Genomic DNA, 9,784 nt, shown 5'->3' with positions numbered 1-9,784 from the left:
CATCAGAGCTCATTTGTTTCAGTTGTGGGTGGTGTGGCTGCTGGTTCAATCCAATTGAGGGGTGTTCTTGCTCACCTTTGACATGATTCAAAGGGATCTCCTTACAGAGAATGATGATCCTCTAGGGGTTCTGATTTTTGACCTTACTGTCATTCTTTTTAAGCGAATTAAAAGCTCCTAAATTTTGTACTTTGAGTTGGCTGTAGAACGCGATCCTTCTCTTCCAGGTGCCTTTCAAATGGGGGCATTGCTTGGACCAGGGAGAATTCCATCAGCAAGGGAAGCTCTATTCATTTTGCTCTCCCTCTGGGTTGGAAGGACTGAACGGTAGTAAATGTCGCTGACAAACTTTGGCTAAAATCATAACATTCAGAGGGACATTTTTCCTGCCACAGCACAGTGCCTGGCACCTAGTAAATGCATATTTTTTTGATGGATGGGTATGTTGGTTTCTAAGCTCATTAGTGGGATCCTGGAGTCATTAGTGTGATCCCTTTCCTGTATATAACTCCACTTCTACCGACTGCTTGTGTTTTCTGAAGAGCAGTCCACTGATACTGCATAGTGTGTGTGTGTGTGTGTGTGTGTGTGTGTGTGTGTGTGTTCCAAACTGGTTGGGAGATCTCCTAGCCAATGGTACTGCATAAGGCTGAGACTAACTCAGGAGGGAGGTCAAATCTCAGTTTAGTAAAGGAGACAATAATCATTACAGGGAAATGCATTCTAAGCAGTTTTGCAGTGTAGGTTCTGGGAACAAAAGAGCACACCGGGGGGAGGGGGGTTTTCCCAACTTCTGTGTGATTCCAAAATGATCTTCCATCTGCTATTGAGAATGTATTTCTTCTCTCTTGCCCACCTCTCTCCCCCCCTCTGTCTGTCTGTCTGTCTGTCTGTCTGTCTGTCTGTCTCTCTCTCTCTCTCTCTCTCTCTCTCTCTCTCTCTCTCTCTCTCTCTCTCTCTCTCTCTCTCTCTCTCTGTTTATATCTCTGTCTCTGTCGCTTTGTCTCTCTGTCTCAATCTCTCTCGGTCTCTCTATCTCTGCCTCTGTCGCTCCCTCTCTCTCATTTCTCCTCTTCCCTTTATGGAAGGTATACACAGCAGCACAGATCAGAAGTCCCTTGGCCCATTGCAAGTCCCATCTGCTCCAGGTACCCAGCATGCATGCAGAGTCACAAGACCTTCCTGCAGGAGACTACCTGCTTGTGGTGGGAGTGGGACTACACTTAACAGAATTATAAATGGTCGGAGCAATTCAAAGCTTAGCCCATGGAGCATCAGCCTGCCGGCCCACCTCCAGGCCTCCGACACCAATTGGATTGTTTGTCATCTTGGCTGATTTGCAAGGTGAGAGGTGAAACCTTCCCCTTGTCATGGTCTGCATTTCTCTTAATGATTTGAAAGCCTGTTTTCACATGGTCATTTGTGATGACTTTCCACCACGCGTGTGCTGGGGAATCTTTTATCACCCCCGTTTCTTTCTTAATATAAGCAGTATTTTATTTTTTTCCAAATACATGTAAAGATAGTTTTCAGCATTCATTTTTCATAAGATTTTGAGTTCCAGATTGTTTCTTCCTCCCATCCCACAACGGCATGCAATCTGACATGGATTACACGTGTGCAACCATGAACACATTTCCACATTAGTCATGTTCTATCAACCCCATTTCACAGATGGAGGAAATGGAGCCCCAGAAGTCCAGTTCTCCTTTGGGAAAGTTACAAGATTAATCACCTGACGCCTCACAAACGTCTCATTGCTCTGGGGCAGAATCTATTTCAGGAATTTGAACACCAAGAGAATCCTGTGGGGACGTCCTCTCCTCTCCCTCTTCCCCTCCCCTCCCCCTCCCTGGCCTCTCCCCTCCTCTCCTCTCCCTTCCCCTTCCATAGCTGAGCAGTCAGATTTAGGGCCTCTGAAGTCAGGGAATGTTCTGTTTTTATTACTGCATCCTCATTACCAACTCAGTTCATGAAACACAGTAGGCGGCTAATATGTGCTCACAAAGTTGTAACATTGGACACATCAGGATAAGACACTTCCACGCTGGCAGGCTGAAAAGTCCCCAGGCTCCCCAGAAACTCGTCCAGTTGCCCAGAGGTGCGACTTCATGCCGCAGGCTAGACTTGATGACTGCAGCAGGGACCGGCCTCCCTAACCAGGAGGAATGAATGAATCCGTGGCCGGATAAATAAAGGAAGGCACGAATCAAAGTAGTTGGTCAGAGCTTGGTGTGTGCCAGGCACTGGGCAAACCCTGGTGTAGGAATAGAGAAGACAATGCCTGTCCTTAAGAGGCCTACATCCTGAGGGGCAGTAGAAGGACCCATGGCCAGAGAGATCTGTTTTGGCCCAGACAGTCACAGGGAACAAGACAGGAGACAGGCAGTTACTGAGCTCTCGCAGTATGCCAGACTGTCCTAACAGGACCAAAACCAAAGCCAGGTGAGGGAGGGGAAGCATACTCGAGTACTTGACAGGGAGTCCAAGGAGCTGGGGTTGAATACTGCTGTGTGACTCTGGTTAAACTGTACAACCTCTCTGAGCCTTCCCTTCATCTTGATGCTGAGGGTTTGGACCAAAAGGTCTCTAAAGTTCCATTTGGTCCAGAGCATGAAATGGCTAGGGAGTCAGGAAGACCTGAGTTCAAGTGCAGGCCATGACACACATGGCTGTGGGACCCTGGGCTCATCGCTTAACTTCAGGGCTCCAATTAACTTTCTACAACTAGAAATAGCCAATTAATAGCCTCTGAACATTTTCCCTGAAATTTCCTACAATAATGAAATTCAGGTCAGTGCCTCAAAGTAAAGAAAGACACCTCCAGTTCAAAATCTTATTCACTGCAACATAGTAGCTTTGACTCCCAGCTAAGTAAAGAATGGGTGAAATTGGGGAAAGAATGAATGAATGAATTGCTTTAAAAAGAATTTATTGTTTACTATGGACAAAGCATTATGCCATGACTTGGGAATTAAGGAGACAGACAGAGAAAGAGACAGAGAGAAAAGAGAAGAGAGAGAAAAGAGAAAAGAAGAGAAGAGAGAGAGAAAGAAAGAAGAGGAAAGAGAGAGAGAGAGAGAAAGAAAGAAGAGGAAAGAGAGAGAGAGAGAGAGAGAGGGAGAGGGAGAGGGAGAGGGAGAGAAAGCTATTTTCTGGGCAAAGCTGATAAAATATTTTGGAATTTTTGTTTCACCAGGTGCCAGGCTATGGACCTAGAAATGCCCCTATAGCCCACCAGAGAGCCCCAACAGAAGAGGAAGGAAGGAGGAGAGCTGAGTGGCCTAAAGTGGAGATCTTGGAGGTTGCTCCATGGAAATGATCACGTGGTTGTTGCTGTCGCTGCTGCTGCTGCTGCTGCTGTGAGTGGGGAGTCAGCTGGTTAAAGCCCTGTATCCCTATCCCCCTAGGGAGGAACAAGTTTGGCTGCCAGTCAGGAAAAGGCACACTGGGTTTCCAACTAGAAGCCTGGGATTGGGCATTAGTTCCCCCACTTAAAGACTGTGGGATCTTAAGCAGGTTCTTTCACTTCTCTAAGACTCAGTTTCTGCACTGGTAAAATGGAGCTAATCTTCCCTCCTCACTGGGAAATAGCAGTACCACCCCAAAGAATCCCTGGGATTGGAGGGTGTCCAACCCTGCTTTCTAGCCTGGAGCTGGAGAGCATCCAACCTGGAAGGGATTGTAAAGGTCATCTAATCCAATCCAGGAATTTGACAGCAAGGGAAACTGAGGCCCTTTGCCCCAGGTCACATGGCTAGCTGGTGGCAGCACTGGACCTCAAACCCAGGCATCACGTCTTGGAATCAAGTCTCACTTCCCCCTGCTGTTTTCTCAGCCTCTCCTCTTCCCTGACTCTTGGCCACCTTGAGAAGCTATCCTTGGAAGCACAGTGGATGTGTGGCGCAAGCCTCTGCCAGCAAGAAGCTGAGGGAGCATTCCCATGTTTGGCTGCTCACAGTCGTTCAAATAGCCTGGCCATGTGTGAGAATGACTAAGTGTCAACCCATCCCCCCAAGGAGCCAAGGTAAATCTCTTCCCAAGGAACAATCCTCATTTACTGGGAGCTGTGCCACAGTGGGTATGTATGGGTGTGTAGAGTGTGGAAAATATTCAGCTGCAAAAGTCCCTTGAAATTCCCTTAACTCTCATAAAACCCTGAGAGTCAGACACTAGGGAATATTTCCTGGTATCAATGGATGGCGCTCATCTGTGTGACTTTTGTGGGAAATAGATCAATAGTCTTTTGATGGGAATCATGTCTGTAGTGCACTGTGAAGTTGGCAAAGATTTTCCTAGACATTGTTTAATGGAAATTCCTCTACAAATTGTAAAGAAGATGCTACAGGAATTATCTCCATTTTACAGGCTCAAAGAGAGGAAGGGACTGATCCAGTACCACAAGGCTAGTAGGCATCACAGGCAGGATCGGAATCCAAATCTCTTGAGTTCTAAGTAACCTAGTTCATCATTATTTCCTTACTCTAAATAACTTGGAATCAGGAGAAAGGTGGTCCAAATCCTGCCAGTGACATTAGCTATGTGGCCACATACTATTCCTCATCTGAAGAGAGAAAGAGAGAGAGAGAGAGAGAGAGAGAGAGAGGGAGGGAGGGGGAGAGAGAGAGAGAGAGAGAGAGAGAGAGAGAGAACACCTTCTCCACAGTGTTGTTCTCAGGATCAAAGCTGGTAAACTGGAAAATATACTCACTCTAGAGCCAGAGGTCCTGGGTTCAAATCCTGCCTGTGAGTGGTGCCCTAAAAAATCAATTCTGTTCTGCATGCTGCGTATATGAAGGAAGTCATGACTTCTGACTGGCTGAGAGAATACTGAAGCAACTCTGAGTGTTTGCACAAAGAACTTAGCTGAGTCAGTTACTGATACACTGGGAGAGCCTTGGAAAGAAGGCGATCCAGAGATGGAGATGGGGGGTGACAGGTGGAGGGGCTGGCCTCAAGATGTCCCTTGACGTTCACTGCTGGCAGTCCTTGAGATTGCAGAGAGAGACCTTCTCCTAAAAAAGCATTCTCTCTCTCTCCCTTTCTCTCTCTCTCTCGCCTTCTCTCTCTCTCCCCTCTCTCTCTCCTCTCTCTCTCCTCTCTTTCTCTCTCTCTCTCTTTCTCTCTCTCTCCTTCTCCCTCCCTCTCTCTCTCCCTTCCTCCTTGTTTGAACTGAGGTTTTCTCTTACTCTCAGCTGAAGACCTCATAAGGAAATTGTGTCTTTTGGGATATATTCTAATCTGTAGAATTTCTCAGATTTCAGCTCACTGCTCTGCCTAGATAAAGGGGTTTACTCAGTGCTTGCCACACAGAAGGCACTTAAAAGTGTTTGTTGACTGCCTGATTGTGTGATTAGCAGTGTAAGCTAAGGGTTTGGAATACTGTGTAAAGCATCTTCCAGTCTGTCTAATCCCCTCCTCAGGAGAACTGGATAGAAGGGAATGAGGAGGCAGGCAGTTCAGTCTGGAGACAGCACAGAAGCATTAGACCCAGCCTTGCCCAGAGGGAATGGCCTAAGAAGAGGGAGGTTGGATGGACCCAGGGTCATTCCACTGGCTCTCTTCAAGCTATAATGGGCTTCAACTGAACCTGAAATAGATGAAGAGAGATGGAGCCCTGAGGCTCCAAGGGAGATAGGGCACATGCCAGCTAGCTGAGATGGGAGATGAGGCCAGTCCACAAGTACCCCAAATCCCAAGGGGGTGGGGCCAAGAGGTGCACAGTAGGATACATCCTTCTTTCTAGGATGCTTGTGAATAAAACCAGAGCATGGTGTTAGGAAGGACCTCCTAGGAAAGGCCTGAGAGAGGAGAGAAGTAGGGAGCCAAGGAGGATTCGCATCATCCACATGAGAGGTAGCAGGGCCTGAACTAAGCTGGAGGCTGCAGCCAGGCACAGGAGAGGAACAGACCGGAGACGGCAGAACTGTAATGGAGAATGCCCGGTTGGGGTGTTACCTGGCCGAAATGAGGAAGTAGGGATGGAGGAGAATCCAGGGGGACTCCGGGGCTTAGAACAGTAGGTAACAGGGACGTCTGGTTGTACTCTCCTTGGCAGGGCCCAAACCCCCAAGTGTTTACCTGGAACGGGAATCTAACGTTGAAGTTGCTGCTAAGAGTGAATCATCCCCATCTGGGGCTCCTGGGTCCTCTCGAGTTTGTATCTGGGATGGGGAGAATTGGTTTAGAAGCACCTCAGGAGCTTTGGAGGAAGTTACAGAATCCTGCACGTGTGAGCACAGGTAAGCTCCTGCTCAGTTAGCTTGCACAGCTCTTACCCACACCCACACAAACACATGCATACACATACACACACATGCACACACACCCATGTATCTTCTCACACACACACTCACACACTCATACTCACACATACACATGCACACTCACATTCACACACATTGGCAAGTACCACATGGATTGATCTCTCCAGCTTCCCTTGGTCTTTCCATAGGCTCTGGATTCCTAAATCAGTCCCACTGAAAGATAGTCATGCATGGAGAAGGGGTATTTCAGTGAATCCCATGCCCCCAAAGCCTGGGACCAAGGCAGATGCAGAATGAACAACACTCTCACCTATCCATATACAGCACCCAGAGAGGAGACTTTTACCAAGGGGACGTTCTTCCTCAAAGCAATGATTCTTTTCTCGGTGTACTTCCTTTAGCCAAATCTTTGTCAGCTTTGGAAGCCCATGGTCTCATCCTTCCATCTGGAAAGGCTACCTCAAGAAACAGCACATAGAATGTCTAATTTCAGAGCACAAGAGACCCCAGGGCCATGTAGTAAACTTGTTTGGGAGGACCTGGTGACCTGGTCAGCAAGCGGCCATGTGGCCCAAGGCCTCAGCCAGGAAGAGCAGAGCCCCCTACATCACTCTTCAGCCCTCTCAGCCTACTTAGGGGTTTTGTAGTCAGGAGAAATTATCAGCCCTAAAGGCTAAATTTGTTATTTCTACCCATTTCCCCCCATTGTTAAGCTCTCAGGGACCAGGCAAAAGAAGGCAGTCTCTTTTCAACAATAAACATCGATTAAGCCACTAAGTGTATATCCTAAGGATGTGTATGAGGTCAAGATCTCAGACCTGTCCTGATGTTTAAGGGTGTGTGTTAATGGGGGTTCATTGATCACAGAGTATAAAATGCTGCTGAGTCTGAACTCAGGAAGACTTGAATTCAAATCTGACCGCAGACACTTCCTAGCTGTGTGACCCTGGGCAAGTCACTTCACCCTGTTTGCCTCAATTTCCTCATCTGCCAAAGGAACCTGAGAAGGAAATGGCAAACCACTCCAGCATCTCTGCCTAGAAAATGCCAAATGGGGTCACGACTGGATGATAACAAACTTTCTGGTATTAAAGAGAATGAGTAACAATGAAAAGGCTGTGAAACTAAAAAGAGAAGAGGGGTGAAACGGAAAGCTGCTGCCTTAAACCCACAAAGCTAGATACCCTAGCAGAAGCTAATTCACTGCAGAGACAGGCCTGCAGCGGAGATTCCCAGTTCACCAGAGACCAAACCCAAGGACTCGGTCAATGTTAACGGCCATGGCCCAGCAGAAATGCACAAAACAGGGCCATGAATTGGAGGAACTGAAGCTCCTAACAGAGTCCAGCCTGACCTCCTCAGTGTTCACCATGAGACTTGGTAGGGGAGACTCACAATGGGAATCCTATACTAATAGGATGTCCTGGCTTTACTGTAAAGGACCAGGTGAAGTAAAGCAGGGAGGCCAGAGGAGAGAAAGATAGACTCGGGAGGATATGCAAGAAGGAGAGTGGAGAGGACAAGGGAGAAGGAAAGCACAGAACTGAGCGCTTAGGAGGAAAATGAAGAAACGCTTGAATGGAAGCTATGGTCTCTTTGGAACATCCTATAGATGCCATATTCCCAGAGGCAAGGAGGAATTGACTGCCAGTGGAAAAGTGATGGGAGTGATGGGAAGTGGCCACTTTTTCATCTTGAAATTGGAGAGAGAGACAGAGACAGAGACAGAGACATAGAGACAGAGAAGAAAAGCCAGGTCTATTCTCACAAGTACCCTCTATCTGGGGAGGGGGGTGGGTCACATGACCTCTAAGGTGTCTTTCAACTCTACCTCTGGTCCTACGATCCTATGACCTTGGGTAAGTCTCCCTCCCTGGGGAAAGTCCTCCCTAGGACTCAGCTACCTCAGGGGCAGTACAAGTTGGCTTGGTAGAGGGAATTCTCCTTGTTTGAGGAGATCACTGTTCTTTTGAGCAGTAGGATTTTGGTGAAATCCTGGACTGTCTCCAGAATGGCTTAATCCCCGGCTGCTTGCTGCCACCAAAGCCAGAAAGAAGCAGCCTCACTGATCACTCTTCAGAGGACTGGCAGAGATGGCAAGGCATCGGTGGGTGAGGCCTGCCCAGGAGGAGGAAGAACTCCGGAGAGATTGGGGACTGCTAAATTCTGAGATGGTGTTTCCCCTAGCGTGGGATGAAAATGAGCAGCATGTAGTTAGCCCTGTGACTGATCTAATCGGATATTTCTAAAGCCAACACAGTCTAGTCTTTGGGACCTCCTCCATGGTCTAAGTCTGGTCGCCTTATCCCTCCCCTCAGTCACAAGCACTCCATATTCACAAAGATGTGGTCACTACACAAACAGCACCCACTTGGCTAAACATCAGCTTGATTCCAATGGATGGAGCTCGTCTTGGCAGTGGCCCACACAGAGACCAGCACCAGAGGATGGAGATAATGGGTCTCAAATTCATAGACCTCTTCAAGGAGAACCAAACTCCATCCCTCCTGGTCCCTCCATGACATATATCACTGTCCTGGCCTGGAAGCTATGTGTCTCCAAGCTGCCTTTCCAAACTGGCCACCATCTCCACCAGTGGAATCTGGCTATAAGGTAAAGCCCCGAGGGCAGTTTCACTTACCCTTGTAGCTACCCCCAGTGTCAGCACTTAACACCCTTGCCCCTAGGAGTACCCTAATTAGTGCTTGATGAAATGAACTGAATGTTCCTGTGAGATTGGGAGCAAAAGTGCCAGGCCCAACTTCCATTGAGGGATCAGGAAGGACAGTGTCTTGCTCAAGGTCTCATGGCTGTGAGGAACTGGGTGTGAAATCTAAGTCTTCCGAGTCACTATCCTGAAAATGTGGGTGACAGAGGAATATATGTAAGAGATGCCCACAGACACAGACAGTAGGTGCCTGTGGGCTTCCAAGGAACCTGGAAGTAGTGTAACTGTAAGGAGGGTGAGGCAGAAGATAGAGCCATTGACTGGAAGACCAACTGCTCCTTCTCTCCCAGTCTCCTCCTCCTGCAAAGGAGGAAGGATGACCTCAGCAGTCTGGCAGACACAGCGTCATCAAGGAAATGATCATTTGTGGGAGCAGGGAGTGATTTTCTTCAAAGCTATGGAAAGCAAAACCAAATTGTGGGAAGCAACAAAGAGCCTTGTGCGCAGGGAATCAAAGTGAATGCTACAGCAAGAACCTGTGAGCAGGTGGTCCAAAGCAAGACCAACACCTTCAGCTTACAATCAGCCCTAAAGACCAGCATACATGGATGGCTCAGCGCTTGGCAGCTGAGCTGGTGGTGCCCGCCCCAAAGATGAATATCACAAAGCAAAGAGGAGATGATGAGAAAGATCTTGCTTAGTCCTAGGGGTTCAGATGGAGAGGGATGGGGGCACCTATTTCCTTCTTGCCTTGCAAGGCTGCTAATAGGCCCAGAAAGTGACAAAGCCCCAAGCTGTTCCCCAAAGGCTGAAGCTGTACCCCAACACCCAAAGGCTGAAGCTGCTCCTT

At 48.1% G+C, this 9,784-nt stretch overlaps 1 long non-coding RNA gene across 1 annotated transcript; it reads left to right on the top strand.

The window, feature by feature from the left end:
* The first annotated feature begins 3,674 nt into the window (after window positions 1-3,674).
* On the top strand, window positions 3,675-7,031 carry LOC140514177 (uncharacterized). The gene is made up of 3 exons (XR_011970458.1): window positions 3,675-4,027; window positions 6,059-6,242; window positions 6,455-7,031. It is a non-coding gene; the product is annotated as an uncharacterized lncRNA (long non-coding RNA).
* The last annotated feature ends 2,753 nt before the right edge of the window (window positions 7,032-9,784 follow it).

The sequence above is a fragment of the Notamacropus eugenii genome, chromosome 7 (genome assembly GCF_028372415.1).
Source record: "Notamacropus eugenii isolate mMacEug1 chromosome 7, mMacEug1.pri_v2, whole genome shotgun sequence".
Lineage (NCBI taxonomy): Eukaryota > Metazoa > Chordata > Mammalia > Diprotodontia > Macropodidae > Notamacropus > Notamacropus eugenii.
This window is presented reverse-complemented; position numbering and strand designations above follow the sequence as displayed.